This window comes from Molothrus ater, chromosome 4 (genome assembly GCF_012460135.2).
Source record: "Molothrus ater isolate BHLD 08-10-18 breed brown headed cowbird chromosome 4, BPBGC_Mater_1.1, whole genome shotgun sequence".
In the NCBI taxonomy this organism is placed as follows: Eukaryota; Metazoa; Chordata; class Aves; order Passeriformes; family Icteridae; genus Molothrus; species Molothrus ater.
The window spans coordinates 16,221,822-16,249,577 of record NC_050481.2 but is presented as its reverse complement, the minus strand read 5'-3'; the positions used below and the strand labels follow the sequence as shown (position 1 = coordinate 16,249,577).

General features: G+C 40.0%; 1 protein-coding gene across 1 annotated transcript in view; it reads left to right on the top strand.

Moving 5' to 3' along the window:
- The first annotated feature begins 3,734 nt into the window (after positions 1-3,734).
- Positions 3,735-27,756, top strand: part of PTPN13 (protein tyrosine phosphatase non-receptor type 13) — a 112,598-nt gene continuing 88,576 nt past the window's right edge. Inside the window, exon 1 of the mRNA XM_036382389.1 lies at positions 3,735-3,804. The gene's annotated coding sequence lies outside the window, so the exon portion shown is untranslated. The remainder of the gene's footprint in view (positions 3,805-27,756) is intronic.

Below are 27,756 nucleotides of genomic sequence, written 5' to 3'. Positions count from 1 at the left end.
CTCAGCCTTGGTGACCCTTCATCTCATTTCAAATCTCAGATGAAAACAAGTCCTTTTTTCCTACTCTCCCTACACATTCTAATGTCTCTCTTCCGCTTCTCTGATTTAACTCTTCACTGTAATATTCCTGAACAAAACCTTCATTAAGATAGACTCCAAAGTTAAATGCAGAGAGGGCCAGTTCAAACAAGTAGTTTCTGTCTGGGCAAGATTGTTCTCTACTGTATATTTACTACTATTTCAACCAGTCTGGTTTTAAGTATCTAGAGCTAATTAGCTCCTGTAAATTAGATTTTTTTGAAGATTATCCTCAAGAGCTAAAAGTCTTGGTGTAAGAACTACTTTCCTAGTGAACTTCCTTTTTTTTTTTTTCCTACAAGATACCAATATTCCCAAATATATCTCACGCCTCTTTTTTTTGCAACAGTGCTGATATAGGACCAACAGGAGCACTGGCACAGACTTCACTGGCACTAACCTACAAATAGATTTTATTGCAGATGGGGACTGAAAATACTTCCTCCCACTGGCACTGAGCCTCATCAAATGTTTGTAGGCAGCGTTTTCCCTATCCCTTGATTGTCATTTAGCCAAAGAATATAAAATGGCCAATAGTTCTAAAGGGATCTGTGAATCAAGCTGCCAAAGTTCAGATACCACTTGGTCTGTACTTTTTGAAAATGAGGTCCCCATTTGTGCACCAAAACAGGGAAACACCCAAAATTAATTGTCGCTTTTGAAAATCCCAGACAGTCACTGTACTGTCTTAATATTTCCCAGAGATTTAATCTTTGTGGGAGCTATTTCCTTTTGCTGCTTCTTTCTGAGCCACTCATTTAATTTGCTTAGGATCTTTTAGATAATATAAGGACAACACCTAATACAGACAAACAGAATGTGCTTTCTGGGCCAAGTGTGTGAATTACTGTAAGATGCCCCTATGTTGGGCTTTTTTCTTTTTTCTTTTTTCTGGCTTTCATTAGTCACAAAGTTTGAATTTTCAGACTTAGTCTCCCTCTAAACTGACCTTTACATGTACACTGCAGCAGGCCACACAATTTTTGGTTCTCAGTTGCCTACACTCTTGAGCTTAAGGGATGATTCTGTCCAGTTTATGTACAGGTTTTGTCCTAGTACACAGTCAAGGTGTGGCCAGACATGCATCCCAAACCAGGAACTTGGAGGTGCTCTTGAACCTCCCAGTTTAGGCACAGATAGAGACCCAGCTTTGTATTAAGGAAGTTTTAACATGAACAGTAGATAATATAAATTGGCTTTTTTTTTTTTTTTTAAGCAAAGTTGCACTACATTAAACATAAGCTATAAGTAAATGATGCAAGATTTTGATGGTGGAGTAATTGGAGGACATTTATTTACCAGACAATCTCTTCAGAGGAAAATTTAATGTTTGCAACTCTGGTTAGCATGGAAACTTCCTCGGAACAGCTAAGGAAAAAGTCACACTCAGGAATCTCTTAAGTACTGGAATGTCAATCTTTGCAGTAAATGCGTTGTGTTCACAACAAATCCAGAGGCACCACACTGACAAAAGCCATTTCATTTTCCCACAGTGGAGGCATTCCAAGGCATCAGTCTTTGTGCACATGCTATGTCTTTCTTTTAGCCAGTAATGTAAGAAGTTTCTAAAGTAATGGCATTGTTTTCCATGTATTTGCATCCCTGTAAAATGCACAGTAGATGAAGATGGTAATTATATTTTTCATTGATCCTAAGCTCCAAGTTTCCTTGTTGAAATGTTTAATTAAAAATATAATCAAATAGTCTAATGAGATAATTGTTAAGGCATTCACATACATTTGACAAGACCAAGGAAAATGCTGTCCCTAACAGATGCTCATTAGGAGAATGAAGAACAAGGAAATAAATCTTCTTTTGAGGAAAGTAAATTACAATCAAATTTACAGTCTTTTAAGGGAGATGACTCTCTGGAGAGGAGACTTGTATATTGAGAGGTGTGTTCTAGTACAAGTATACAATATTTACTGATTATATAGGTTGGGTTTTAACACCTCCCCGAGTCCTGCTTCATTCGTTCTGTTTCCTTGAGTTAATAATGCACCTTTGCAGAAAATCATATTCCTACAAAGAATTCTTTCTGTGGCCTACCTTCAAATACAGTGAAGACAGAATATATAGTGGCATGGGTTAGGGCCACTATGAATTGGTTTGAAGTGTGGAAACAGAGTTTTAAGATGAAATCTATTACAGATCATTAACATATTAAAAACTCTTTCAGTGAGACAGTGACCTGTAGAAAGAGGAGATGCCATAGAATATATATATGTACAGGGACCAAAATGAGCTCCTTTTGGGAATGTGCATACCAATACAGTCAGTTCACCTTAAAATGTAAGTAGATAGTTATCAACTTAAAGAACTTGTATTACAAGAAAACTATATTTAAATTACATAACTAACAACCTCTCAGATTACTGTAGCCTCTTACTATGTAAATTAGTTTTACTACTCATGTTTATTTTTGTTATGATTTACACAAAGTCCCTGACACTATTAGTTATGGCAGACTGACTTTTATGCTGAGTCCTTAACACTTTGGTTAAGACAAAGCAATTGGTATTTTACTAGGAAACAGTTACAGTCAAATATTTTTATTTACTTTAAAGTGAGTGTTCTCACAATGTTTTAATTTTTTTTTTCAAACAGAAATTACTCTTCCAGACTATCATTCTGAAAGTTCATTTTTGCACAGCCCGAATTTGGGGCATTATTCTCTGCAACTAAAAGTGTTATTTTGTGACTATTTTCTTCCAGAGTCTGGCTCCACAGAGAGAGCTACTACAAAAACTCCAGAGGAACCCGTCGGGGAAGCTCCAACCCCACTGCACAAGTGCGCAGTGGGTTCCCACAGTGCATTTCACATTCGAAGTGGAAAAAGAAGTCTTAAAAAAAAAAAAAAAGGCAACCCACCCCAACTTTTCACCTCATGAAGTGGACCTTTCCCTCACCAAAGTTTGTCTGACAGCTATGAACAATTGGTCGTGTTTGAAAGCTTTGGCATTAAGGCTTTTGTTCAAGTTTGCGGACCAAGACTTCCAGCTGAAGAGCCAAGGTCTGGGAGCAGCCAGATCACCCCCGAGGAAAAAAAAAAAAAAAGGAAACAAAAGAAAAAAATCGCCTTTGGGGCCAAGAACGGGGCTGAAGTTCGCCCCCAGGAGAGCCAAGTCCCGAGTCAACCCTCAAGTGGCTGTGGAGCTGCGGCCGGACCCTGAGGGCGGGAAGGGGCCGGGGCCGGGACCGGGGCCGGTCGGGGCGCGGAGGGAGCGGGCGGGGCCGGGCGTGTGTCGGCATCTTCCCCGCCGCCCCGGGGGCGGGAGGGAGAGAGAGAGAGAGAGCGAGAGCGAGAGGAGAAGGGAGAGACAGAGGGAGGGGAGGAAGGCGCGGCGCTCGGGGGTGGAGGGCGGTGCGCGCCGCCTCCCCGCGCTGCTGCTGGCGGCCCTGAGGGGCAGCGACCGGAGGAGCGGAGCGGGCAGCGGGAGCGCCGGGCCGGCGGGGCCGGGAGGCCGCGTGCGAGCCCGCAGGTACCGGGGCACCGGCAGGGGCGGCTGCGGGCCGGCCGCGCACGGCGGGAGGGAGGGAAGGAGGGAGCCGCGGGGCGGGGAGCGCCGCCGCTCCCGCCCTCTCCGCGCCGGGTCTGGCGGCCGGCGGGGAGGAGATGCTGCTCCGCGCTCCCAGCGCAGCCCTGCGCCGCCGCTCCGGGCGAAGCTCCGCGCTGCTCGGCTCCGTGGGCGCCCTGCGAGCGCGGACGGCGGCTCCAGAGCGGCGGTAGGTGCGCGGCTCCCGCTCCGAGCGGGCAGCCATCCCGGCGGCGGCTTTCCCGGAGGGATGGGGGCTCTCCCGGAGGGATGGCCGCCGGTGGGCGTGGGAAGGCCTGGCTTTGGTTCTCGGATCGCGGCGGGGCCGGCGGCGGGGTGTGGGAGAGGTGCGGAAAGGCCGCACGCAGCGGCGGGGGATGTTGGTGCTCCCAGCGGGACTCGCAGCCCCGGTGCCGTGGGGTCGGGCTGGGCGCTCGGCAGCAGCGGGACACGCTCTGCCGGCCGAGAAGGGCTTGGGTTTGCCTGCGCAAACAAAGCAGCACCCGCGGCCCTCGGACTTGTTAACAGAGAGGAAACTTTTTCCTCATTAACGTTTTTGGAGGAGCAGAAATGAAGGATAAATCTGTTGGCCGGTGATGAGAAATAGCGTAGGTTTCATTGGCTTTTTATCTCCCAGCAATCGACACCTCCGCAGACCGCAGGATAATCTCTCTCATATTCTAGATTGTGTCATTCTCTTTAAATTGCATGTTTAAAACAACAAAGGCAGTGACTTCATAGGGAACCGCCAGGAGCTGTTCCGTACCCCTCCTGTTTACTGGGGAAACATTTGGGAACCGGTTTGGTTTTGTAGGTAGGATCAGAAGTAAATGTAGGACATGGAAACTGTAAGGTTGGTTGCAGGTAATCTGTGTCTAGCCATCTTATTAAGGTGTGAGTTTTGGAGAAGGGAATATGAAAGTCTTTGCATGTGGAACTAGCTGGGGCAGTAACCGTGATCAGTTCCTGAAACCTTTTCAGGGAAGAGGATGTCTTTTGTGAAACTGTGCAGCGAAACTGGGTCACAATGCACAGACATTTTCCTGAGGGTAGAACCTCGTGTGAGAAATCTGTATATTGAATATATACATTCCGAGGTGTCATGACTCCCAGGTCATTAGTTTGGGCTCAGGTTGGTGAAATGGGGACATTTAGTGCCCATTCCAGAGCAGGACTGCTGTCACTGTTCACATCAGAGCATCAGGCCTCTGACTGAACGTCACCTGTGCAAGTTGGTCTTTGGATGGCCAGAAATAGGATCTAAAGACATTTCTGCAAGAGTTAGAATCAGCCTCAATAGAGGTACAAATGAGAAAACAGACACTTTGGGTCTTGTGCAAGAAATATTGATGAGGAAAGAGTAAATCTAGTCAGAGGATCTTTTGGTAGTGCAGTTACAACAGAATTTGCTACTGCTCCTAGTGCTATCAATTGGACATATCTGTTCAGTTTCACATGCAGCAGATGCGTTTCACTTGGAGTATTTTTGTTCACCTGCCGACAAGCATGTCTTTCCATGAACAGTTCTAGAATTTAAGCAGTAATTTAAGGAAAGAAGCGAATGACAGCAAGAAAGAGAAAAATATACAGTCTAACTTTTCAAGATACTTTATTACTCATTTTTAACCTAACAACCCTGTTTGGTGAGTGGAAAGGCACATAATGTATTCCTTCCATAACGAGGCTATTTTTTTTTCTTTTGCTGTGCATGATAAAGAAAAAGAACCTTATTTAGATTAGAGTTTTTATATTGATTTTTTCCTAATCAGAGTGTGGTGGTTTGGTTTTTTTTTTTAAGTTGAAGGTACAGTCAAAGTAAACACTTTCAAATATACCAGATGTAAAAAAAGACAGGCTGTATCACAGGGTGTTGTTCTAACAGCTTAATTAAGAAAACCCCTCTTAATTCCAAAACTGTTGTTGAGTGGAATTGAAGGCTGTGAGAACCCCAGGCTCAAGGATATTTGAGTGGATGGAAGAGTGAGGAAGTATCTGTGTGAAAAAATTGGGCAGAATGTTAAAGCACAAGTGAGTACACTGCGTGTATTTTCACCAGGATAACAGAGCCTGGTGAAAGGATGTGACCCAGTAGTTTATTTACAGCTTCAGAGGCCTTTGAAAGTAAAAATGGACTGTGTGGATGAGTGGTAAATAGCCACTGTGACTGCTCATCATGACCAGTGATAACTTGTGCATAGCATTGTAACTTGTGCTAAGCATTGGCATTTTCAGTGCCTTGAAGGGAAGCACTGAAGAAGTCCAGGAAAGGGAGGAGATTGGATTCCTGAGACTGGGAAGCTACCAGGGCATAAATGTTACCTGTTCTGGTGGCAGGAAATTGTAGTGTCTTTGCTTTTTTTTTCCCTTTATGGTGGGATTTTTTCAGCCATGTGATTAACACAGACTGACTATCACAGAGAAGGCCTGAAAGTAAAAATGCAGTCTTTTAGCTGTTCACTTCTTAAAGAGCACAGCAGGGCAAATATTTTTATTTTTACATCTGGAACAGAAATTATTTGGCACATAGCTATTTTTCTCCCAACCAAATGCAGGTATGAACAATAATAATTAGTGGTTGTATGGTACAATAAATCTTCAAAGTGCCTTCAAATCTTAATCAGCAAACCTTAATAGCATGCTATTCCTGCAAGGGAGGTAAGTAATTAGATAAAATGAGACTGGGCAGACTCTTAAATAGAGTTTATTGTTGAAGTGCCTGTCAGTTTCACAAAGCTCTTCTTTATCACTGAGGTCTCTGAATGCTGCCATACTTAAATGGCTTCAAATATTTATATGTTGGAATACACGACATTATGGCCTAGAGGGCCTTGTTAATATTGACCTTCTCTTGTTCAAAGTTCTTCACAGTGAAGGACACCTTGCACTCAAGAGCCTCTGTAGTGGTTGTTCCAGAGCACCTGTGAAGACTTATTAACCTGAACAAGAGTAAGGTCAGCTCTTTAAGAGGAATGATTTTCTTTGGAAGGGCTTTCCAGTTTACTTGCGTGACAAGCCTGGAACCTTTAGTCCACTATGGTGAAACTCAAAGTGATTTTGCAAGTAGTTTGTTAAACCTAAGAACATTAAGTATTGCTGTATTTTTGGAAAGAGTGTTGGTTATCAGCTCAATAGACTGTCACTTTTTTCCCTCTGCTCACAGAAAAATTTGACTGGAATTTTACTGTTTCAAAGTGAGCTAGTCAGTGAGACTAAAAGATTGAAAAGCAAGTCCTGGTGTAGGGTGTCATGGTGCAGAAAATATTGGTAAGCAGTTGCCCCAAGCTGTCGCTTACATGGGACGAGCGTGGATGGAAAGCTGTGAATACCAGGGTAAGTTAATGTTGTATGTCGCCAGTTAACTATTAATGAAATCTGTGCATCTGTAAAGAAGGGTGGAACTTCTGAAAGAAGTGTTTCCCAGCCCCACCTCCTCCTGAAGTACAGAGAAGGAAGCTGGCATTTACAGATGGGAAGGGCACAAGACGACTCTTTGGTGCCGTTTTTATTTCATCTGGGCTTCTCTTTCTCCTGTGCCACTTAAATACCTGGTGAGGAACCAGGCATGTCCTTTGTGCATCATTATCTATTCAAATGCAAAGGCATTTAATTATATAAAAGGCAAATAAAAGGCAATTAATTGAGTAGGTTGCCTTGGGACAATGATATGCCCTGTGAGTTTGAAATCCAATTGGTTAGGATAGAGATCTGCTCCAGTTATGACACTGTAGAAAGAATAACAGACGTGGGAAGGTTTGTTCTCAGGGTTTCATCTGTCCTTTATCTTTTATGTGTAAATTAAATATGCCACAGAAATGTCTGCAAGTATTATGTCAAGAATTAAAGGAGACCTGGTATTAAAACTGCTAATTTTTGATTGCTGGTATTTATAGGGAATACTGTAGTTTTGCAGATGTTGAGTATTAAGGATGTGCAGGTGGTAAGGTAATTAATGTCAGATTTAGGACTAGGTGCTGTGTTAGCTCCTGATTTCTGCTTCAAACAATTGGTCATTAAATTTGGTGAGATGGGACACTTGGAAAAGCGACAAAAGCTTTATCTCCTGCTTTGCAGCTAAAATTAAAGCTCAGGGAGAACTGACTGACCTAAAAATGATGAAAATTTAAGTGCACAGATTTGAACTGAACACAAACCTCTTAATGAACTAATCTGATGCTGTCAAAAACATCATGCTTTTTTAGCAGACTTTGAGACTTTTAATTTCTGTGTGCTTCTGCCTTGTCAGCAGAAGGACATGATTTTCTGGGGTATCATGGTTTCTTTATCCAACTCTGGTGAAATTTTGTGTGTGTGTGTGTGTTTCTTGGAGGTTGTCTTCCTAAAGAGCATTCGTCTGTGTCTGTGGGGGAAACATGGGTGGGACCATTCTATAGAGATGGCTGAAATTTTTGAAAGTGAATCTGAAGATGGCTTTCATGTGGTGTTGACATCTTCTCTGAGTATTTGTATGTAGTGTGGGTACTTGGCTTCAGGCATGTGCAGAGAGGTACATTGGAAATGGTGTATCTGAAGTCTGGCTTATTTAGAAAAGTAGATCTGGAGCTGAAGTCTTTATGGGTGACTTTTCTTGAGCAATGCTCTTGCAGGTGACTTATATTTGTGCTGTAAGCTTGAAATTGATGCTGAGCTTGTTAGGAAACCCCCCTGTTTATTTCTCAAGTAAAAGAACTTAAGAAGAGGCATTTTCCTATCAGACTTGTCCTTGAAAGCTTTTCCCCTTGTTTGATGAGGGGAGAAGGCTGTTAGAGCATACAAATGCCTGATTTTTTGATGTGCTTTTCATCATAGTGAAAGCTGATAAATCAGTGGAAATACCAGGTTATTGTGTGTTTCACATCCAGTTTGACAGCAGCTGTTAAAGCTTTTTTGGCTACATCTGTATATGTATAGAGGTGCAGCTGATGTTCTTAGCAGGCAGATGGGTAATCTTCCAGGCACACTCCAGGATATCCTTGTGTGTTGGAATCTTAGCACCATGCTGTGTGCTGTATGAAACTAACAATAAATACGAGTTCATTGCAGTAGCACAATTGCAACAATGTTGTTGAAATTGTTGCATTTTTGTTGACTTAAATGCTGTTTCAGAAATAGCATTGAAAGGCATAAAGATTTGTTAATGTAAACAATTTTCGTGTAAAGTTGCATGCTTGGAGATGGAAGGGTCTCTGAGTCTTGCGTCTGTTTTATAGTCTGTCTTTACCTTTACTCATGTCACAGCCAGTGCTCCAGTCATGTAGTGGGCAGGCCCTCAAAACCTGTTAGAGAAGGTTTAGAAAGAAAGAGAAGGTTTAGAAAATCTGTTAGAAGGTTAGAGAAAAAAACCCAAGGAACTGAGTGCAAAGGTTTTCTAAGTAATTGCTGAGTACAGACAGAACAGGGTTTATCTCATAATCTCTAGGGGTATAGAGACTCTCATTTGCAGCTCCTTGTTTGCACAGGGGAATTGGTTCCCAGTGATTAATTTTATGCTTGAGATAAGGTTTTTTTCCCTTTTAATATTAATTTCTTCAGCATCTCAATAGCATGGCATATTGCACCGTGTTTTTTCCAGTTTTCAGATAGACATGAATGGCTACATGGAGGGCCTAAAAACCCACCCCAATAAACCTGTGACGCACATGGTCCCAGGGCTTTCTTAGGGTCACCAGGGAAAGGTAATGGGTCTTGACTCATAAAACCTTGTCTGTTCTACCCTGTAGACCATTAGTGTTGAAATATTAACTACAAAATTTCAAACTTGTAAGCAACCTTATTTAGTGTTGAAATGTGTTCCATCTTCCTTGTTGGGACTGTTGACTTTTTCTGCTAACCGCTTCTATATATTGTTATTTTTAAAAATGAAATCTATGACTAAAGACAGAGCTAAATTAAAGTCTGAAACTTCAGTTGTTAGAAATAGTTATGCTTCCTGGCAAAGTCATGCCTGGTTTAAATGGTGATAGATTTGGACTTGGATATTGCCTTAAGCAATAGAGGGGTGAAAAAATGAAGCATGTGGATGTTTAACCATGTCATACATAGACAGTCTAACTTTTCTACCTAGTTTGCTTATCAGGGTATCAGTGCTGTAAAATATCTTGATGAGTTTTCTTCTCTCACCACAATTCATCAAGGGCCAGCATTATGTTATTACTGATTTTACCCATTTCTCTCTTCACAGAACTAAGTGTTTCAGCAGAGAAAAGATAGAGAAGGGAAATGGAGCAGAAGTTTTGCCTTTTAGTACCTTTACTGTAAAGTCAGAAAATCCCCTCCTAGTGCTTAGGATTATGACCAGTGGAATAATAGCTCTCTTTTCTCAAGTCAGTGCAAAAGCTGTATTTGCCTTCAATGAATTAACTTGGGAGTTTGAATCCCAGGCAAGCAAATGGTCGATAGGATGGTCCAAGTGCTGCTTTTATCCTTTGCTTTTTAATGTCAGTGAGGAACAGCACACGTGGTGCTTGGAGAGACATCTCTGTAGTTTGTGTCACTGACTGGACAATTGTGTGGTTAAGTTTATGTGAAGCTATCCTTCCAGCAGCCTAATTAAAGACTGTATGGAACTTCCTTAAATGGGATGCTTCAACAGGTGATAAGTACTGGTTTCTCCTTCAGGGGATTTGTTATGGTATGTCTTTCAAGTGCCTTAGTGTGTTTTAACAATTTTTCAGTGATTGAGACGCATTTTCTGTTCGTTCTTCTGAAGCCAGTTTGCTTTCAACTTCTATAAGTCTTGAAATTGGACTTCTTCACATTAATTTGACGTTTAGGAAATAAATGTGCCTGTATGCATGCATTATGCAGAGATTTATTTGTTAATAAGCTTCCTGTGCACTTTTCGGTAAAGGATTTATCTTGGGTAGGTTTCTAGGAGGAAAGAGTTTCTGTCCAGCCTTCATAGACTCTGTATTTTAGAATTTTCATGTAACTTCAATCTTCCTTTGTGTTCCTAGACCAGTACCTTGCACCTGAAGGGCTTTCCTCTTAACCATTAGAGAAAGAGCTTCAGAAACACCTGAACAAATATTCAGCTTATTAATTAGTGTTAGAAAACTGTACAGAAAGTGTCAGCAAAAAATAATAGTGCAGCTAATGAATCCACTGAAATATTAAAAAAATATGTTGCAGTCTAGGGAAAACTTAAATTTTGATTATATTTTTCCATAAAAATAACTTTGACATTTATGGTTGATGTCTGAATTGGTACACCCTGAAGAGCAATGAGGCTCTCCCTACTAACTTCACTGGAAATCTGAGTGAGATGAAAGTGGAGTGCAAATGCTATTGACATCCTTATTGATACATAACATCACAGTAGACAATGCAGTATATGTCTGTATGTCCATAAATTAACAGTGCTCTGTACAGGAAGAGCAGCTGTGGGCTGTCAAATGGCTCGTATCTGAAAAAAGAAGAAATTATTTTACATGGTAGTAAGAATACCTGTAAAGCATCTGGAAAATTTTGACCTAGAAGGTCTAGCTTGTGAAAACTGTTAGAAAAACATTAATTTTTGGAGGAGCACACAGTCTAGAACAAAAGGAAGATGGGGTAAAGAAGTGAGGGAGAAAGAAAGGCTTGGGCTCATTCAAGATGTGCTGGCACATCTTCAGTTCCCTTAGTTCAGATTTATGGGCTTTGCAAGAATGTCCTTATCTCATGTGCTAGTGGTGGAGGCTTCTGTGAGCTGAGGTTTCTTCATCATAAAGATTGGGATGAGTTTTCAGGCCTTCATAGCTGCAAGTACTTTTGGTGTTCCCAGCTTAGTGGTTATGTGTTTAAGGTCTTCGAGGGTTAATAATTATCTGATTTCTCTCTGTGGTTCTTGATTTGTTTGTTTTCTTGGTTTTTTGTAGGTTTTTAAGAACTATTTATCCTCTTACCCATTTTTATTGTAAGGTTGTTCAGACTCTGAAAATCAGAAGTTTGTCTGGGAAGTCTTGCTACAGTGATCTGTTTAATAAGATTTGCAAGAAATCTATGCTATAAGTTTTTCAGGAACCCCAGAACTTTAGACTTAGATTCCCTGAAAGAGGTTTCTTCTGATGCTATAATCTGACAATGCTTAGCAACCAAGCTAATAGTAAAGAACCTTAAATTTTGAGCAGCTTCTTTTTTCAGTGAGCCCTGTCATTGAATCCCTTGAATGACCTTAATAAAGAATTTGAAGATTATCTGATTATAAAAGATTTGCTAGCTGGCAGTGCTGAAAGTTTGTTTCATCAGAAATATAGACTCATTTATTGAGTGGCTTTGCAGTTAGGTTATCACATGTGTGGGAGCAGCCAAATCAGCCTGGAGCTTTAAGCACATGGGCTAACACGTAGAACTGAATTACTGAAATAGCTGTGCAAAGCTCCTTTATGTCCATTTAAAATGTGTGTGCTCACCATGACTGGCACAAGACTTGGGTGTTTCAGAAGTGTGATGCATTATAAAAATAGTCTTATTTTTTTTTAATTACTCTTGTTTTTAGAGGTTTTCTGATACTATTGTATCACGTTAGTTTGTTTCAATTTATTTCCAAACAGTTTTGGTAAGAATAATTTTTCTGTTTTTCCTTCATCTCTGATCCAGTTCTATCCTCTGTGTATTTGAGGAACATAGTGTGTAAAGGGAGAAAACTTTAAGCTGGGTTTTTGTTGTTTTGTCACAAAATACTAAGGAAAATCCTAAAAATTGTTTTATAATAATTTTGAAATTTTATATCCTGCAATGCCTTAAGAAGAGAAAATACTTAGTATGCTGGAAGATTTATTGCTTTTGTTGGAAGAAACCATTTTCTGTTCTTTTTGATAGCTGCAAACAATTATTGGTGTTTAGTAAAAGGCAACTTTGAGGCATGACTGGGTCCTTCAAGACCTATAGCATGTTCTTTTCTAGTGAAATTTGAGAAGTTGCTGTCTTACAGCAAACAAAAGAAAATATTCTTTGTGAACTGCTTAATTGCAGCTGTGTTACTGGAACAAAATGTCATGTGGGGGGAAAGTGTAAATGTGCTCAGAAGGGGATTAGAGAAGTTAACAGAACAGAGACCATTAGTGACTATTAGATTTGACTGTGCAGCTTGAGCTCAGGAACTCAATAAACTGGTGATTGCCAGGAAAGGGGATGGGAGAGCTGGCCTGATCCAGTTTAGTACTTCTTGTATTAAACATTGCTGAAGTTTCTGAAACCACAGAAATGGGAAGCTCTTCCAAACTGAGAACTGCTTTAAACCCATTAAAAAAAAAAGCTTAATAAGAAATCTATTGTGATCTGCCTCTGAAGCTCATGTGTAACCACATGGGCTTGACTTGATGTTCAGAGAAGAACATCTGTCTGGTTCCAGCTGCAATTCCTCCCTGGTGTTTTCATCCTTTGTCTCTTGGAATCTGTATTCCCTTTTGTTCAGATTGCTTAAGAAGGGAATAAATGATGGATGGTCAAGTTATCGGGGGAATTAATTTTCATGCATGTGACTCTAGAGTAAAAATAGCTGCTCAGGAAGAGAAGAGAAAAAGACAGGAACGCTTTGGTGATATCACAGTTTAGGTTGTAGTTTTAGTTGTTAACAGGAAAGTGAAAATATACTAGTAGGTTAAATGGTAAAATATGTAAGTAAACTGTAATTTTAAATGGCATCACATGAAAAGTACAACAAAAACCAATTTGTGGAGACAAATAATTGGATTTCTTTTACAGATGAGAAGCATATTACTTAAGAAGGGAAGAACATGCTGTGTAAGAGGCATTTTTTTGTTCTTACTTCCCTCAACATCAGATTCTTGTGCTTGCTGATACTACCATGTGTGCTGTGTGTGCTCTTTGGTCTTTCACAGAGTAGTTGAACAGAGCATTTTTCAATACAAAACCCTTAGTTTTGTGATATTGTCAGACACTGAAGGAATTTGTGTCTTCAACTACTCAATATTAGTGAGCAGAATAGAATCAGCAAATTGAATTTAACATGATACGTGGCAATTTTCCTGGTGCTTGCACAGTGCAGAATATAGTTTGCAATGTTTTAGAAAATATTTTTGTACTTGACATTAACTGAACTCTTTGGTATACACATTAATTATCACTGATTCTGTCCCACCCATTGCCTTTGCTTTGAGAATATTAAAAAGCTGAAGATCACAGAATTTAACTTTTCACTGTAATATGAACTGCTGGTTGGGAAGTCTGCTGCTGATGCAAAATCAGCATGTTCTGCTTTCCTCTTCAGTGGTTTTGGAGAAATGGAAGAGAAACTATGCCAAGAAGTAATATGCATCTAAAAAGTGCGATTGCTTTTTACAATAGTTTTGGAACCTCAAAGTATAAAGTCTTCCAGCTCTTTTCCAAGAATTTGTGGAATTCAGATTTTGCTGTGTGAAAAAAGCTCTAATTAGTCACCAGCAGGCACCTGGGTATATAAAGCAGCTGTAAAGTGTGTGTGACTTCTGGGTTGGGAAAGTTTGGGTTTCCTTCACCTTCCTTTTTTCCCCACTCCCATCTGCTAATGGGAGAAATTGGGTTTTTTTATTACCTCTTTGTAGACTGATGGTCTAAAATCAAGGGTGAAGCCTTACAGCAACCTCTATACAAGTAATTATTATAAAAGATCCATAGAAAATGGGAGAAGTCACTCATCAACATGGTAGGAAGCAAAATCTGGGTTAATGCCAGCTGTCTTCAGTTAAAGTTTTTGCCAAAGCTCAAAATTTTAATCTATACCTTTTAAAATGCAGGCTGTGAATGGTTCTATACATTTATTTCCCCTGAATAACTGGGTTAATATTCAGTGTCTAGGTACATGGAGGAAAAGGATCAGTAGTGTAAAACCAAGTGGTAAAGCAATTTTTGGAGGAAAAAGTACTATTCCTCTGGAATTGATTAGTAATGGTCCACTGAATCCCTTAATTTTGCCAGCAAGGCTTAGTATCTATAATGATTTCTCAATTTTATTTTTCTTGTGTGAAAGTTTCTAATGTTCCTGACTGCTGCTTTGTCTGTAAGCTGGGTATTTCTTCCTTGGCTAAAACAGCCTGTGTGTGCTTTAGTGCAGGCACACTCTCTGTTCTTCTCTCTCAGCTCTCTGATGAAGTCTTGATTCCAGCTTTTGTGCGCAGTGAGGAGTCCATGCATAACTTCCCACTGTAGACTAAGATAATACATTTTCCTGTCTCTAAGATTTCCATCTCAAGACTGTAAAATTTTGTTCCTCCCCACCTTTTTTTTTAATTTCCTCTTTGCCTCTTGACATTAATACCAAATTGGATATTGCTGTAAGTGGTGAACACTTGATGCTTCTCATTGATTGCTGCTACTGCTTTTTCTCAGGTTAAGTGTGTATGCAACTTGAGGTAAACCAGTACAACTGGTCCAGTTTGATAAACTCTCATTCAAATTCAGTATTTTGTAAGCAAAGTTTATCAGAGGATGTTTTGAAACTGTTGAAACATTTGAAAGTTTTGAAATCCGTTTCAGACTACTCTCCAAGTGGTGTTTTTCAAGTGTTACGTTTATGAATTTTCTATGTGATGTATCAACGAATAATCTTCAAAGTGTTTAGCTAGCAATAAAAGATAGAAATGGGAGTTGAAGAGGTTCAGCCCATGTTTTTTTCACACATTTGTGAAAATTTTCTGATAGAAGCTGAATTTTCTCCTAGGAGTTAATGCCATTTGTATACTGAAAATGTAAATAATACTTTTTAAATAATATACCCTTTTTTTATTTTGCAAGAATAAAATTGAAATACAAAATTCAGGACTGAAGAAAATTTGCATTGTTGCCAAAGTTCTAGACATACATGGAAAGGATGAAAGTATTGTATGCAGACTAGATTATATAAGACTTGAGCTCTAATGTTTTGAAGGGAGGATATATTTTTTTTAGCGTCAGGTTTTTCTGTTTATTTTAGGCAGTTGTAGTTACTGTTTTACTGCATGAGTCTCCATGCAGTAACAGTCACAGAGTTAAGCTGTGGTACACAGTATCATCAAATTGAGTGTGAAGGCAGCAAGGTTTGATGCATTCTTTAGCCGATCTAACTCCCTTTGGGCCAGTTGTATGAATAAAAGATTCAAGGATTGCTGTTATATTATCCTTCTATTCTCCTTTCACTTAATCCCTCTCTGGGCAATGGCTTCAGAGATTAATGTGACCTTCTGCTTGGTTCTGTTCCAACACAGCAAATATAATTTGTACATGGGCAGCACCTGTGTATGTCCTCAGTCTGACTAACTTTCCATTGCTATTTGTAGGAATGTTCTTCAAAGAAAAGGAAAGAAGGATGATGCTGTGAATCACTTCCCTCTCAGTTTCTAGGCCTGTAGAGGAAAAGTTTCTGCTAGTTTGCCTTTGTTATGCAGCCCAAGGGTGTAATATGGATTTTTGTCCTTCTAATATGAATGTTTATCATCCAGACAAAGCAAAACTTCCCAGAACTCTGGGTTTCTTTTTGGTGATAGTAGGCTTCATATCATGTCATGGGAGGAGGTGCTGCTGTCTTGTTTTTCCTGTTTTTTTGGCAATGCCATCTTCTGTAGCTTGTTCTGTCCTGTAATCTGTCCAAGTACCAAAACATTATGGAGTGCAGATAGTGATCAGATGGAGTTCTTTGTCCATTCTGGTGTGTGAAGCTAAATCAAATGTTACATCATTCACTATTTGTCTTTGCTGTAAATCAGGCAGTCTGTTTTGTATGGAAGGTCTACTAAGGAGTTATAGAAATCACTCTTGCAGGTTCTTCATGCTGCGGTCAAATGATACTGGGACTTATGTTCTCTGTGGTGAGGATCTTTCTCTACAGTCCAAATCCCATTCAATTTCTTGGCTCAGAAACCATAAACTTGGTAAGCATTTGAAGGTGGGCAGAAATAGCAAGTAGGTGAATCTCTTGTGAAAGGGAAATGCCAAGTTTTCCCACCTAACAGGAAAAGGACTAATAATCACACCATCTTTGAGGGCAGTTAAGCCATGGAGAATATCGTGGCTGTAGGACTGAATAAATCATGCGTAACCACTGAATTTAAGATGAATCATAAATTGAGTGTGTGTTAGAAATTTGTTCAAGGGGTAGTATAGTCACTTTAACAATTGTTCAGTTGTAAACACATACTGAATCATACAGTATATAATTATATATTTTTCTGAAGTGTGGGGAGCAGAGTGGCAGGCTGAGGGACTCGAGTTAACTGGTCAGGTTATGATTAACTCATATGATTTTGGCACAAAGCCATATGTGCTGTGTCAACTCATGTTTTGAAGGAAGATCATGATTTCCTAACCATAGGCATTCCAAGTCTTCAAGTGGCTTTATCTACTAATTAATCTGGAGCTAAAACCTCCTAATTGCAGGATTTAAACTAGACAGTATAAGCTGCTCGGGAAGGTTTTGGCCTCCATAAAGAGCTCATTTAAAAAGCAAGTTTCCATGACCAAAAATCTTCATGTGTTATGTGGAATCTTTGAACTGATAGCTGTCTCTAGACAGGCTGCTAAATAGTTGATACACAGACCATACTGTTCTCAGTACTTGGTGTATACCACACCTAAAGAGTTGAGTGGGTGAAAAATAGGTAAATTTTGATGTATACACTATCAGTTGCAGGAAATGGATCAGCAATGGATGGTTGGATAAAGAAAATCTGCCTTTAAAATCTCCTCTCTTTTTCAATATTTTCAAGATGGCTGTGGGTAATATGCTTAAAGACACTGCTAATAATAGATTTAACAGAGAAGTCAAAGAACTTTGGAAATGCTGAAATATGAAATCATCAGCAGCAGGAAATTGACAATTTAGGGAAATCCTATAATGACTCCATAGGGAATAATGTCCTTCATGTAGAGCTTGTCTTCCATTTTCTGAAGATAATGGAAGAGTTTCCCAGCATGGAAGAGTACACAGCATATTTTCTGCTTGCTCTCAGATTTCTAAGTGCCTTGTAAATTGGTTACTGGTTAGGAGTGTATATGCAGAGACTAAGCACAACTTTAGTCATAAATTCCTTTCTGTATGCTTGAGCATAGAAGGAAGTGGGGAAAGAAGGGATCTGCAGTCTGAGAGAAATGATCACCTTGTGATGTGGAAACAGTTTCTGTGGGACAAGCAGGTGTTAGGCAGAAGAAGAGATTCTCCATGTTTGCACAGTGTGCATTTAACTCAGAGGTCTGGTATCTTCTGCATTATGGTTTAACCAAACTGCTGTTTTGTGTAGGGTGTGTTGGACCTTATTGGTAGGTCACCTAAATTACGTTACACAGACAGATTCTCAGTTACTAGGGGAAAACTGAGATGTATCCTGTTCAAGGACAATTTCCAACAGTCTGCTCTTCAGCTCAGCATCACTGAAAGGGAAATATCACTGAGAGGGAAATACCTTTCCTATAATTTTAACAGCAATTAGGTGCTTTCAAGAAATAGCAGTTGACTAGATAATGTTTTCCTCTGGAAAATGAGTTGCTATGGAGAAAAGGAAGTGGTGTGAAGTCTCTTATGAGGACAGGGGTTTTTAAAGATGATGGATGCTTTTGAAGTTCTTTGCAGGAAATGGTTGGTGCGGCTCTTGCAAGACCATGTGTCTGTCTATGTGTGTAGAGTGAAGAGCTAGTTTCTGGACAGATGGAGGCCTCTTACTAGAGTTGCAGCCCATCTGCTGGTATCAAATCTGTTTTTCCAAATGCTTACAGAATCTTATTTAAATCTGCCTTGGCCAAAACCTTTAATTGGCTTTAGGGACCCTCTAACAAGGCCTTCAGGTAGTTCATGTTGATTCTCAAAATAGATCAGTGTTCCTGCCCATTTGTCCTTCAGGGCTTTTCTCTTGTCCTTCAGCAGAAACATAAAAAAAAAGTGAAATATTTGGTCCATATGGAGTATATGCATGCACCCACACATTTTATATAGATAGTGGGGAGCACATGCAAATGTGGAGACATGCACACACTCTTTCTCAACATGAGTGGGCACTGTCAAAAGCACATTCTTCCTGAAGGCTGACAGACATCAAGTGCAGTGAGCCAGGTATGTAGTGGCATTTGCCAGTGCTTCTCATTTCTGTAGAATTATCTTCCCTTCATTTGAGGCAGCATGGACAAGTCAAATCCAGCCAGGTGCCTGTTCACATCTCTACCATTCCTTGGAGTGTTCATGTTTCCTGATGAGGCACCAGGGCATTGTCAGTTATGGTTCTCATTTGGAAGTGTATGAAGTTGCTTTATAAGATTAGTCACTGATTTCCCCTGCTTAAATCTTTGTAAAGGTTTAAGCAGGGGAGCACCTAATAGGAGGATAACATATCACAGGCATTTAAAATTGTATTTTCATGCATATAAAAAGTGTAAGTCTCACACTCTGTACTACCATGTCTGAATAGAGAGGCTCTCTCTCTGAGAGCAAAATTACTTTTTTTCTTCTGTTATAGACCAGTGAAGAAAATGCAGTAATCTTCAAATGAGACTTGATATTTGCTATTGTGCTTGAATTAGCATTTATTTCAGCTTACAGGAAAACTGAGCAAGAATCTCTCAGCTTCTGCTTTGGTTCTAGAGACACAGATTTTCTTGTGTGTACAGTTCTTGACAGCTGAAATGTAGGCCTTTGTTCCATCTTGTCTGTTTTTCAGTCTAGAAATTCAGACTTTCACAATAATAATTAGTCATCACTTGTGTGAATAATAGCTTTACTCCCAGACAGGTGAGTTCACAGATAAGATATCCATGGTGTTATCTATCTGCAGACCTTGTAATGTTCTTAATGTTCTGTTCCTTATGCCATATCTCTTTTTTTTTCTCCCCCAGAAATGAACCTAAGAAATCATAACTGTCTGAGAAGGCAACACACCTTTTTTTTTTTTCTGCTGCAACTTCTGTGTTGTAAAGCATATGTAATTGCTTAAGGAAATCTAAATTTTCTAGGAGCTGCTGGGAATATTACTTCTTTGAGCATCAAAGACTGAAGACTTGGTGCACAATAGACCCTTCAGATGATCTTTCTCCATCAGTAATTATTTGGACTCATCAACTATTTTCACCAAGTCACAGGCAGAAAAAAAATGTGTGAGGATGGTAGTGCAGCTTAGGGTATTGGGTAAGAAAGTCATTGGGAACCATTAAAAATATTGGAGTATTAGTATGAACCAAGCAGCTGCAGAGAATGCTGGCTGGGTAGTAACTTTTAAATTGGTTGGAATTTTTTTTTTTAATTTTCATGGCAAAACCCACACAAACATGCAAGTGCAGTTTAGTAGGAATATGGTAAGTAGAGTGATCCATGTGGGAGTTTGTTAGCTCTCAAACTGAATGTGTGCTTCAACAAAAAACTCCTGGTGTTTTAGCAGTGCAGCTTCTTTGCCTGTATACACCTGAGGTAAAGCACTGCTGGAGGAATCACATGCAGGTAGATGTCATTCAGACTTCATTCTGTTATTCAGCCAGTTTTATCTCCATTGTTGAATATTATTTCTTTCCAGGGAGGATGTGAGGTAGCTGTTAGTATGAACTGTCCTCTGAATGCTGGGTTTTTTTCTGGTTGAGTACACAAGTCAGCAGCTCTCTTTCTTCTTGTGAGTGTGTAAGGATGCTGCTTTCAAATGAAGAACACAAACCTTATTTCTGAATCCGTTGCATTGTTTACTAGTACCATACATGAGGTCATTTTTAACTATGGAAAAACTGCTTTGGTATGCCATAGTGGAATATCTTTTGTGCTAATTTCTTTTTCCTAAATGTCTGATAGACAAATATAAACAAAGATTGTTTTGCTAAGATCCACCTTTTGCCCATGAAAGGAAGAAATCTCAAGATCCAAGTGAACCATGCAGTTTACTCAACAGCCTAAAAAGCCATTTGTGGAAGGACTAAATGTGAAGATATAGAATTAAAGTCAGGCTTTGAAATAACATGTGGCAGGGCCAGTCTTTACACTTCTTAAGAGTATGTTGACTTCTATGTTATTTACCAATATGCTGCAAACCTAGCACTTTTCTTTATCACTAAGGTTGGTGGGTGCTGATGCTTCCCATCTCCCCCCCCAGTATTGTAGCACATTAGCTTATTATTTTTGTACCTGTCTGAAGGACTTTCAAGTGCCACATCCAAGGAAATAGAGAACTCTTGGTCACTTGGCTTAATTTTTTGCTGATCCAGTTGCACTGCCTTCGTGACACTAATTATTGCACTACTGCAAGGGGACTGCCTTACCAAAAGAGGCATGTTTAAAGGAAGATAGCATTCTCTGTTACTGAGACTGAAAGGATTCTGACACAATCTGAGCCCTTTGGAACTAGAGAATTTGTCTGATGTAGTAAAAGTTATCACTTCATTATCATGGAGAGGCCTTAAGCTAAGCTTTTAAAAATCTGCTCTAAAGTAAGTTGATCCATTAATGAAACCTATTGGTAGAGTCACTGAATTTCTTATCTGTGGCAATTTATATCTTGGTGTTAAATATTTGAGCATTACTCTTCTCAAACATTGGGAACTGATTATGAATAATACTATAATATAGTTATAAAATAATGTTCTGAATTAAAAGAATTATCAGTGCTTCCTGTATTTGCTCACCAGAGCCCCAGTGTTTTATTTGTAGACAGCTTTAGAATGTCACAGATGGTGGGAAGCACTACTTACAGACTTAGAATAATGCTTTCTAGTAGCTCCATGACATTTAAATCAGGTGCCTGCTACTATTTCTGCTCCCCTGACAAAGGCTTTCATTCCCTCTTCAGCTGTGCTGAGAGCTGAGTGAGTAAGGACAGACTTCAGTCATGACCTTTTCCCAGTATGTGAGGAATGTGTGGCTCTGGAATGCAACAATGGAATAACTGCTGGACTAAAGCTGGAGGTGCCATTCTTAGTGCCTTTTGTCTGATAGACAGCACATCATCACTCCATCCTATAGCAAGATGCCTTTTTGCTTCTGGTTATTTCAGGTCATTAGAAGGGTTTAATTTGTTATGTGTGAATGAGGGTGTTACTGGCTCATGTGCTGTTTAAAAAGTGTCACTATAGCCAAGCTGCTTTGTAGTCCTGAAATTTCTTTTTTTTTTTTTTTTTTTTTTTTTTTTTTTTCCCTAAAGCTTGCCTTAGTCACAGGTCTTCTGCTGCTACTTAGCAATTAAAATGAAAGTTGCAAGTATGAGAAATGCATCAAGGAGACGTGCCCTCTCCGAGGTGGAGCAGATCAACAGCAAAATAAGGGAGTTGCCCAACAATCTTACACTGACAATTAAACAAAGAGAGGGATACAAGAATCATACTACGATTTATGTGGATTAAGCTTACTTTGTAGTGATAATTATATGCTCTTCTGAATAAAATTTTAATATCAAATGTGAAACATCAGCTACCCTCATGTATAAAAAGGCATTCTGCAGTTGCCTAGAAAACATGACTTTCATGATCATTATATGCAATTTGGACTGGCTTTACTAGTTTGCCTAACACGAAGCTTCAGATAAACAAGTTTATCTGGTTCTGGTGATGGAGACAGAAGAGCAAAGGAGGGAGTCAACACTAACCCTAGCTTGTCTTCTATTGTGTGTTTAGGCCAATGCCAAAAGCTGATTTCTTTCCACCTTCCAGGAAAGAAAGCAAGCACTTTTTGAGTAAAATAAACACTGCTTGTCCTGGAGGTGTGAGCCAAGATTCTCAGTATGTCACATTCTTCTGTCTCTTCCAGATCTGGGAATAGAATACTGATTTAAGGCTTTGGGAGGAGAAATGCTAATATCTCATCTGTTAATCTGTGTATGCTCAGATAAAAGGCCAAGATTTATACTTCTGGGAGTGTTTCCATATTGTGTTTTCTCACAAATTTGAGCTAGTTTCTGTTCCTTACTTAGGAGGTCTAAGCTCAAGCAGCAAGCTATCAGTTTGAAGAGGAAATGCAGTTGCAAAAAAATTTTCTTGGTATAGTTTGAGGATTTGCCCAGGAGCATGAGATTTTTGTTTTGCTGACATTTCATCCTGTCTGCTGTGGGGGAGAAAGAGGAGAACATGGAAAGAAAATATTTGAGTGGAAGAAGCTAATCTATTCCATACCAGGAAGAGGGGAGAAATACTTGGGTGGTAATACTAATCTCTGCTGGCCTCGCTAAAATGAAAGAGAAGGAATAGTGCTATTATCAGGTCACAGGTTGAATGAAAAGCACCATGGGACTGTGGGATATCTTCACAAAAACTTTGATTTCTGGTGGCTCTTTAAATACTTTTAAAAAGAGGGGGGAAATGGTAGTTGGATCTTGTGGGGCTGTGTCCCCCCTCTTTGTATCTGTAGGAGAAAGAAAAAAGTGGATGTAACACAAGGGTTTGTTTCCTTATCCTTTAAGACAATAATTGAGAATAATGTGCAGTAATTAACTTAAGAGCAGGACTCTAAATGAAAGAAAACTCTTTAAGCACAGTTGACTTGATTAGCTAGTGTGTTTGACTTGATTGCATGCTTGACTTGACTATTTGCAAATAATGCCTTATTTTCTGGATAGTCTATGCAAATTGGACCTGCAGCTATAGGAAAACCACATTTTATGTGTAGATTTGAAAATAAAGTTTCAAAGACTACTGAAGTGCAAACTTTCTAACTTGGCTCCAGCGTTCTGCACTTCAGCCCAGTTTCAGCAATAGTATTATTGGGGATAAACTAATTGGTAGATGTAGTCCAGACCTTGTTTGGGGGTGTAAGATGTGGGCCAATGTAAATAAATAGCATAGATGCCAGGATTCTGAAATTACAGGGCATGGTAATGGCTCAAGGTGCTCAGGTTCTGAAATGGAGAGACCAGACTCTGGAAAGTGTCCAGGTCTAGCCCCAGTTGAGTGTCACTGAGACTTGTGCCTGTCGAGTGCTTTTAGAAAGCACTTCGTGCTCAGTGAGTGCTGAATGAAAGTGTCAGTGTTTTATTTTCAGGCAGCTAATCATGGCATGAGAAAGGTGAATTTTAAGAGATTCTCTTGGATAGAATTGCCTTGTTAAATGTACTTCTGCCTCCAGGCATTTATATCTCCAGAGGAAGAAGGCCCCTCCAAGAAGGGGCTCTTGGCTCATCTGCTAAGAGAAAAGTCTCCTCAGAACCTGCCACCTTTTGCCCAAGTGCCCCTGTGGAGCAAGGGGGCAATACTGCTCATATTCAGGACAGTTAAGGTCAGCTAACAGTGTTTTACATGGGACAAATAAGGTGGGTTCTTTCTCTACAGAAAGTATTTTGTATGTATATAGAGCCTTCCTGCTCTCTTCTTTGTTTTAAATTTTGTCACATCTGATACTAATTTTTTATAATTTTTTATGTGATCATTGAGAAATTCTAACACTGTTTTGTATTCTAGATTTTTTTCACTGTTTCTTGCACATCTAAAAACATCTGCATAGTGTATGCCAGAGCAGCTGTTTTTTGTGTTTCTTGGCATCATATTCCTATGAAATATCAAGTGTGAGGTAGTGCAAGCATTTCAGTTAGCTGATGTTAAAGCACAGCTTTTGACTTAAAGTTTTTGTTCTGAAGTTACAACATTGGGGAAAAATGTTAATGCACAAGGTAAGGAAAAAAGCAAGGGATATCTTACTAAAACCAAAACACCAAGTGTCAAGCACCAGTTAAGTTGAAGCAATTTAGCCTGTTGACTTTTAGTCTGTTTCTAGGAACTTTTTGACAAAAATTACTGTATTACAGTCTTTAATAATCAGTGTTATGGCAAAAGCTTCTTAATATTTTGGCTGGCAACAGTTCAATAAAATTTGGAAAGAGCAGGCCTTTAAAATTTTCCAAATTCTTCATTGCTGTTGGAAACCTTCAATTTCAAATTTAAAATTTAAAATGTGTGAGGAGAAATGGTGGTGGTTGGGGGAAATGAGAATTCTGAGTGTTTAACTTCTGCATACATAGGCAATTAAAAAATTGAAGACTTTGTAAGTGGTAGGGATAAAAGTATATAGCTTGCAAACAGTCATTGTGACAGAATTACTTGGTGTGAGGGGCTGCTCCTGTTGTGCTTTCTGTCTTCCTTGGGACAGAGCAAGTGGAAGGCTGCCTCATGGGGTTGGCTCTGGCTGGATGTTCCATAGGTGGTGTGCTTTTAACATCGGTTTCTGGGACTTTAAAATGAGACCAGGAGGTCATTGAGCTTGTTTTGAGGCAAGAGGCAGAGCCCCATCCCACTCACTGGGGAGTGTGAGAGCTGTCTTAGGTCTAGAGGGAGGAGCTGGCAGCTGCTCCTCGTGAGGTAGGCAGGCTCTTTTCAAAAAGTGTCTGAAATACAGGAGAGGCTCTGGCTTAGGCAACATTTTTCCCCGTGACTGTGCTGCCTACATGGCTTAGGGCTGAATGGTGCCAAGAAATTTGCACTCAGAGCTTGTTAATACAAATGATTTACACCTGAATTTATTCTCTTGTCCTGGAGCATAAAAGTTGCCTCCATAGAATGCAACTCCCTTCCTGTGGAAATAGTATTCCTGTGTGGTCTGGGAGTAAATTCTGCCCCAGAACAAGAAGTCTGTCAGGTTCATGTCTATGCACCTCCAGTGCTAACTGGTTTAATTTGTCCACTGACCTTCCTACGCTGTGCTGTGCTCTCTGCTCTGTGAATATCCCTGTTTGGAGAGATGTCCTGTGCCTGTGATCTCGTGTGAGTTTTGGGTGTGTGAGTAATCCATGCCCTAGCAGTTCCTGTGGAGTTCATGCACCTAACCCTGAGACTTGCCTGCTCCAATCCCATCTCCTTGTGGCCTCATATTAAGATGCCATCATAATTCTGTCCCAAGAAAAGGGGAAGTGAACTCATCCTTGGAAGGTGCACCTTTCCATGTTCTTTAGTCTGTGCATCCTTATTACAAGGAGTGAATGGAACAGGGCACAGGATCCCAGATCTTGCTTTTCTTGGCTAAAGAGGAGATGGGGAGAGGACTTGTAGCAAAAAAATGGCTTGACATGAACCATGAGTCCATAGAGAACTTTACCAGTGCATCTGGATTTCTTTGCTGGTCAGCCTGGAACACTGAAAGACACAAGGACTGCCAGGAGCATCATTTTGATACGTTATTCTACAAAAACTTTAAATGTTTTTCTCTTAGAAAACTTACTCAATGTAGTCCTTATATTGCAATTTATCATAATGTTTGTGTATTGCATAGAACCAAAAGCTTTTGCATGAATTGAGCATTTAGGTTTCTGTATTTACAAAGGACCACACACTATTGAGGGTTCCCAGAATCTAAGGAGACAGCAAATTTGGAGTTATGCATTGCAAACATCAGCATTCCTACAATTATCTTCTTGTGAAAAACATTCAAGATGGACAAACTGATGGGGGAGAAATATATATTGAGCCAGGCACTTCTACTGTCAGCTCCAAATCGGTGCCTGGCTGATGCCAGGTTGGCTGGACAGCTGGAGAAACCTGGCCTTGCATTTTCCTGCCAACAGCCTCACCCCAGCTTCCCTCAGTCAGTGCCTTGGTCCTAGAGAACCATTTTGTGGGATGTTCTTTAATCCTCATAAGCATCATGTTGCTCTGCCCATTGCTGAGACAGACAAGCATTGCAGCTTAAAGATAACTTTGAGGAAGACAAGTCATTAAGTTACCAAAAAGTTGGTGAAACAGATCTGCTTCAATGAGAATCCCATTCAAATCCCAGCTTGTGGCATTTTGGACTTGGCTGTGCTTGTGGTTTTGTGACAGATTTTGCTTGGGCTTTCAAAATCATAATTTAGTTTTGCTGTGTGTTTGATTTTCATTTGTCAAGCTCCTGCTATGTGTAAAATGCAAGCAGATCTTGTTGCTTGCCCTGCTGCAGCAGAGGCCTGGGTGGCTGGGTGTGTATATTCATGCTGCTTCTTACTGTGATCAAGGAATTGTTTGCTGTAGGATTCTTTTACTGTTGATGTAATGTGTTTGGGAGTTTGAGCAGACATGCTTATGGTCTCTGTTGTGTTGTTAAATAGGGAATTGGCTTATATCTGCTACAGAACAGAACACACTATTTAATCACAGCTGAAAGGATGCAGTGTTTTGCAGAATGGGGAGAAGGGGAGTGGCAGAGAAGGATTTGGGGTTGGGGAGAGAGGATTGTTGTTCTTATGCTTGGCATTCTCCTTTAGAATATTTATCACAGAAAGTTTTCATTTGGAGTTCATGTATTTTTAGTCCCTAGGAGAAGATGAGGTCTTTTAATCTGAATAATCCAGACAGCTTGATTCTAGATGTACCTACTGAAGTTTGAGGCAGTGGCATGAAATCACAGAATTTCCTGGAACAGTGAGACCAGACACTCACTCTGTGCCTGGTGTATGTGAATCTCATGCTGACTGGAAGCACAATTTTCTCTGGTTTTCCATCCATTTATTGCAAGTTTGCATTGGTTCCTACCTTGCCATTTTTCATGGTTTGTTCTTTTTCTCTTTGGGAATTCAGGTTTCATCTTTCTTTTAAATGTATCTGAGTCTGCTTTCCCTTCCACTGTCCACTGTCTTCTGATGATGACTTTTGAGCATTAATTTTTGAAAATATATCTGGCTTAGTAAATATGCACAGTAATTGAATGCTACGAACTGGCAAGTTGTGAAATAAGGAAAAATAAGCTGCACTGAAAAGCAGCCAGCAATATGTAATTTTTCAGTAGTAGTATGGAATTGTAGGTGAAAAGGCTAGTATTTTAGCAAGTATTGTCAAACCCCATGTTTTCAGTTAGAAACTGCAGGATTTTCAGCCCTTTATGTTGCCATTGTACGTGTTTAGGTTGGTTATCTGTAGTTAAAAACACATGGAAGGCATAGAGCTGCCTATACAGCTATGGGAAACTAAACATAGCCTGTAAGCCTGTTCTCTTTAAATTTGTTAGGTTAATGTCCTACACCTGAGCCAGGATTGTATGGTGTGATGGACAGGCTCTGGATAGGTGATTGACAGGAGGGGCAGGAGTTTCCAGCAGTACCATTGGGTCATCTGCAACTGTTGGTATCACCTACTGGTCTCCAGACCATAAGCATTGCTTGTGGAACTGTATTTTCCATTTCCAGCAACAACTTTGGAGCCTTTGAGACATATGACAAACTTACCAGTGATGAGTGACAGTACACCTCAGGCTCTTATTGCAGCTCGCTGCCTCAAGATTTTGTTCTCTGGGCGTTGGAGAGAAGCACAGAGAGAAGCCACTGCATCCTAATAAGAAATATAAATT